Genomic DNA, 6,250 nt, shown 5'->3' on the forward strand with positions numbered 1-6,250 from the left:
GGAGGCTACAAATGGGTCTTGACAAGAATAGACACTGACTCTGGACTGGGCTTTTGCATGCCTGGTGGGAAATGAAAATGCTCAGAGAGCCATAAAAATTAAAAAAAAAAAAAAAACAGAACAGAAGATATTGCATAAATTTGGATGGCTGACTGTCATTTCTTCAGACCAAGGAACACAATGTACAGTCCATAATGTCCAACAATGGGCAGAGAGATAGCCTCCCTCAAGTAATAGTTTGATAGAGGAGAACAGGCAGTTGAAACATTGGTTGCCTAAAGCAGGGAGAAGCAAAAGCTTGAAGGGCTGGCTGACACACCTTCACAACTGTGTGCTCACACTCAACACGAGTGGGACTACAGTATCCCCAGTAGATTTTTTCTCAGTTTTTCTGGTTGATCTGGGGAAGGGGAGGTGGGGAGGACACTGGTATGAGTACTCACCTCTTGCCAGGGGACGAGTATATTGGTATAATGGCTACAATTTTTTTTTCTTCCCCAAATCACCTCAAGAAAAAATTTGTTTTTCTCCTCTCAGAATTCCTAAGGGCCTGATGCAGGTGGCTTGTGAGTTCACCCTCTGGCAAAACTGGGGCCAAGGATAAATACAGCTATAATGCCTGGTGGTGAAAATGGCTCACCAGTTTGGAATCTATATAACCCTACCCGACGTGAATGAGAACAGGCTGAGTGGGAGGCACTCGCCAGACTAGTGCTGCTGCCTGCAATCTAGACCAGCACAGTGGCAATTCTAATGTCCCGTCCAAAGGTGAAAAATTTGGATATTAATGGAGAGCAGGAGAAATAGTAGATGAGTGTAAATGAATAAATAAATGAGTTATTAACTGAGGGAAGCTCAACAGTACATGAACAACTCAAGAGTCTCAGAGCAATAGATGATACTGTCTCTTAGCTCAATTATTCTGTATACCTGAAAGGGTTAAGCTGTATATTTGTCAGGACCACTCCTGTTTTGGGAACCTGACAAGATTGAAAGGAAGACTGCAAACCTGAGTGGCCTCACCCTGGGACATTTATACAATATGATGGACTGGACTAATTCTTAATGATTCTGTATATTCTTTTGATGTAAGGGATCTGTGGTCAAAACCAGGAGGTGGTCTGTGGTGGCAATGGAAACCAAGATGATTAAAGGGATGCTCCACGGAGCACATACATAGGTTTTGGTTTTCGTCCCTGGTTCCTGGCTCATGACTCCTAAAATCCTTGGGATCTCCAAAGTGCCGTCTTTGTGTGCGTGTTTTGTCTGATAGATTCAACTGTGGGGCTGGTCACTGGAAAGACCAAGGCAGGATTAGAGAGTTGGGACTTCCAGCCTCACCCCTCCAACCTACAGGGAGGGGAAAGGAGTTGCTGGTCAAGCTGATACCAATCGCCAATGGTTTAATCAATCATGCCTATGTAGTAAAGCCTCCATAAAAACCCACGAGGATAGAGTTCAGAGAGCCTCCAGATAGCTGCTCACGGGGAGGTTGCTAGAGGGTAGTGTGACCAGGGAGGGCATGGAAGCTCCACGCCCCTTCCCCATACCTTGCTCTACACTTCTTTTCGTTTGTATCCTTTGTAATGTTCTTTATAATAAACCAATAAATGTAAGCGTTTTCTTGAGTTCTATGAGCCACTTCAGGAAATGAATCAAACCCAAAGAGGGGGTAGTGGGAGCCCCAACTTGAAGCCAGTCAGTCAGAAGTTCTGGAGGCCCAGACTTGTGACTGCAACGGGAGATGTCGGGGGCAGTCTTGGGAACTGAGCCCCCAACCTGTGGGCCCTGACACTGTCTCCAGGTAGATTGTGTTGGAATTGAATTGGACACCCTGCTGGTGTCTGTGGCTTGGTGTGTGGGGAAAGCCCCCCACATTTGGTCCAGAAGTCTTCCTCTGTGCTGATTGTTGTAGTGGTGTGGTGTGAGAGCAGAGGGAAACTCAGTGAGAGAGAGTTTTTCCCTGTACAGTACAGGTCAAAGAAGAAATCAGGAAGGAAATATTTTGAAGTAGATGAAAATAAACAGACAACATACCAAGATTTGTGCAAGGCAGCTAGAGCAGTACGTAGGGAAAAAATAATAGTTTTAAATGTTTATATTAGAAGAGAAAAAATGTCTAAAATCAATTATCTAAACTTCCACCTTAAGAAGCTAAAACATAAAGATCAAATTAAGTCCAAAATAGAAGGAAGGAAATAATAAAGATCAGAGTGGAAACCAGTGAAAATGGACAAAAACAGTAAGAATATCAAATTTTTTTTTAAATTCTAGAGCTTTTTTAAAAAAAATAAAATTGATAAACCATTAGCTAGACTGATCAGGAAGAAAAGAAAGAAAACACAAATAACTGATATCAAGAATGAAAGACAGCATATCCCTGTAGACCCTACAGATGTTAAAAGGATAAAACAGAATATTATGAAGAACTTTATGGCAATAAATTTGACAACTTAGATAAAAAAGACAAATTATTTGAAAAAAATGATTTGCCAAACTGGAAAAGAAGTTAAAAATCTGGAGTGCCATGCACTTATTAAAGAAATTGAATTTGTAAATAAACCCCTTCCCATAAAGAAAACTCCAGGTCTAGATGGCATCACTGATGAATTCCTTACAACGTTTCAGGAAGAAATAATACAAATTTCATGTAAATATTTTCATAACATAGAGGAGGTAACATTCTCCAATTTGTTTAACGAAGATAACATTATTCTAATACCAAAACCAGACCAAGATATTGTAAGAAAAGAAAACTAAAGACTAATGTCCCTCATGAATATAACATAAAATCTCTAACAAAATATTAGCAAAGAGTCTACTGATTTTTATTTTTAAAATTGTAATATTGTTTATTTAACTTCAAAAGCATTTCAGCATTCTAAACATACAAAAAAAAAGACAACATTGCAAATCGTGTTTAAGTACAGAAGGTTTTTGAATTTTCATTGATGCAGTGGCTCTTCACTTTGCTGACACTGAAGAATTCTAGAGTTTGTTTAAGAAACAGTTTAAAAACTATCACACTTAACTGAAACAAACAAACAAAAAGCACTTCTCATGCCGACTGACCCTCCTTTGTTTACAGCTAAGAATGGAGGCAGAATGCTATGTCATTATATACAGAAACATGACAACCTGAAGTTAAATGGATGCCTGCTGCAGACACCGGGTCCAACCTCACAGTGCATAAGCTACAACCCCTCCGAAAGGCATCTTCCCCTGCAGCCTCAATGTCAAGCAAGGAGTGTCAAGAGTTTGTCTCCATTGTTTTGTTCTTTTTACAAACTAGAGATAAATACAGTTGATAACTCAGGGTTTCAAGCCAATAACTATATGTTAACACCACTTCATGAGTTAAAAAAAAGAGAGGGGGGAACGTGCAGAAACATCTTTAAACACCTTGTCTCACCAACAGCAAAGTGCGCAGAGTGAAGAGAACACAAGATTATTTTTTCGTTTTAAAAATGTTTAGAAATATGTACAATGTTGATACAGCTTCAGGGTGCTCTGGACACTGATGGCCATTTCATGTAAACCACTGACAATTTCTGGAGCACTTTGAGAGACTACAATCTGATCGTGATCAAATTTTGTAATTAAACCTAATGAGGGCAACAGACACTTGATGTGTTAATTAAGGTGCTCCCCTAGTCTAACGTCGTCACAAGGAGACAGATAAACAGTTTTTAAAATTCATCCTTCTCCTCCTCTTCTTCCTACTCGTCATCTTTGTCTTCCTCTTCCACCTTTTTCCAGGCAACTTTAGCAGGACTCTTTGCACCATCAAACTTTCTTTTAGTCAGCAACATCGTTCTTATACTTCAGCTTTGCCACCTTGGTGATGTAAGGCGGCTTTTCACTGTTACATGTTAATCCACATCTCACCCAGCCTTTTTGCGACATTTCCAATAGAGATACCAGGGTTTGTGGATTTAATATTGGGGCAGAATTCGGAACAGAACAGGAAGAATCCACATGGTGGGATCCAAACGAAGGATTAGGGTCCAACTAAGGGAGGCAAGAAAAAGGATCCTAATGCCTTCCTTAGCTGGTCCATAATCCTTCATTTCCCTATCATAGCATACTTTATCCACCTTTGCCATTTCATCAAATTTAGACTTCTCTTTCCCAGACATTGTCTTCCACCTCTCAGGGCACTTCCTGGAAAATTCTGCAAAATTGACGGACCTCTGGGGTCTTCTTCTTATGTTCTTCTCTGCACATCTGCACAAAGAAGGCATAAGCAGACATCTTGCCCTTTGGTTTCTTGGAGTCACCTTTAGCCATCCTGACTGTATTGTTCACTAGTCTGGACAAGTGCAGGGCATGACATGCTGCTCAGCACTCCCCAGCCTCAAGCTAGCTGCCTCCACGAGAGTCACCTTGAGATTTTAAAAGGAATAACATATTGTAAGCAAATAGAGTTTATCCCAGGAATGCAAAGGTTATTCAACATTTAAAACTTCATCAACACAACTCACCATGTTAACAGAATAAAAAGAGAACAACTATATGATCACCTCAAGAGATAAAAAAAACAAATGAAAAATGCAAACAAAACCATTTGACAAAATTCCACATCTATTCAGCATAAAAACTCTCAACAAACTAGGAGCAGAGAATTTTCTCAATTGATGAATGGTGTCTGTGACAAACCTAAACTAGCTTTATACTCAGTGGTAAAAGATGGAATGAGTTCTAATCTAAAATTATGAACAAAGTAAGAACATCTGTTCTTACCAACTCTAACAGACATTATACAGGAGATTCTAGTCAGTGAAAGAGAAAAGTAAGAAATAAATGTCATGTAGATTTGAAAATAAGAAGCAAAACTATCTTTATTCTCACGTGACGTGACTATGTACATAGAAAATCCTGAGTCTACAAAAATGCTACTAGAAATAAGAAGTTTTAGATCATAGAATACCAGCTCGACATACAAAAATCAAATGTATTTCTACATACTGTCAAGACCAAGGGAAAAGAAATTTTATTATAGCATTCTCAACACCATTAAAAAATTATATATTTAGGGATAACTTAACAAAATGGTACAATACTTGTGCACTGAAAACTACAAAACATTGCTGAGAGAAATTAAAGATCTAAATAAATAGATATGAATTGGAAAACAATATTGTCAAAAATCAATTCTCCCCAAATTGATCTATAGTTGTAATGCAATCTTGACAAGTGGATTCTAAAATTTTTATAAAACTGCAAAAGACCTACAATGGTTAAAACAATTTTTATAAACAACAAATGTGGGATACTTGCCCTGTCTGATTTCAAGATTTATTATAATTCTATAGTTATTAAGACAAAGTGGTATTAACATAAAGATAGACATACAAATCAATGAAACAGAGTCCAGAAATGGAGCCAAACATATGTGATCAAGTATTTTTTAATGAAAAAGCAAAGGTAATTCCACAGAGGAAGGGAAGTTTTTCTAATGGTGCTAGAATAATTGAATATATGTATGGGAAAAAAGTGAACCTTTACTCTTATCTCATACCATACATAAAATCTCAAAATAGATCATAGATCTAAAGATAAAAAACAAACTATAAAACTTCTAAAAGAAAATCTTAACAGCACATTTTTGTGACCTTAGGGTAGGCAAAATTTCTTAGGACATCAAAAAGCACAAACCATAAAATACAAAATATCAAATTGAATGTCATAAAAGTTAAAAATACATCTATTTTTGAAAGATATCATTAAAAAAATGACAAGGCTGACCAGGAGCAGTGACTCACGCCTTCAATCCCAGCATGTTAGCAGGCTGGGACTGGGGGAACACTTAAGCCCAGGAGTGCAAGACCAGCCTGGGAAACACAGGGACACTCCATCTCTACAAAAAAAAAAAAAAATTAGCCAGGTGTGGTGGCACACACCTGTGGTCCCAGCTACTCAGGAGGCCAAGGCAGGAGGATCACTTGAGATCAGGAGGTCAAGGCTGCAGTGAGCTATGAATGTGCCACTGCACTCCAGGCTGGGTGACAGAGGGAGACCCTGTCTCAAAAAAAAAGACCAGTCAAGTCACAGAATGGAAGAAAATATATCAGATTAATACACATGCGCACGCATGCACACACACACACACACACACAAAATCTAACAGAGAACTTGTATCCAAAATATATAAAGCACTCGATAATAAGAACACAAACAACGGCAAAAGATTTGACCAGACATCACAAAAGTAGATACAGAAAATGATGCTCAAAATCTTCAGTCACAG

At 38.5% G+C, this 6,250-nt stretch overlaps 1 pseudogene; it reads right to left on the reverse strand.

Moving 5' to 3' along the window:
* Window positions 1-3,689: 3,689 nt before the first annotated feature.
* Window positions 3,690-4,290, reverse strand: LOC112619401 (annotated as a pseudogene).
* Between the last annotated feature and the right edge of the window lie 1,960 nt (window positions 4,291-6,250).

This window comes from Theropithecus gelada, chromosome 2 (genome assembly GCF_003255815.1).
Source record: "Theropithecus gelada isolate Dixy chromosome 2, Tgel_1.0, whole genome shotgun sequence".
NCBI classification, from domain to species: Eukaryota; Metazoa; Chordata; class Mammalia; order Primates; family Cercopithecidae; genus Theropithecus; species Theropithecus gelada.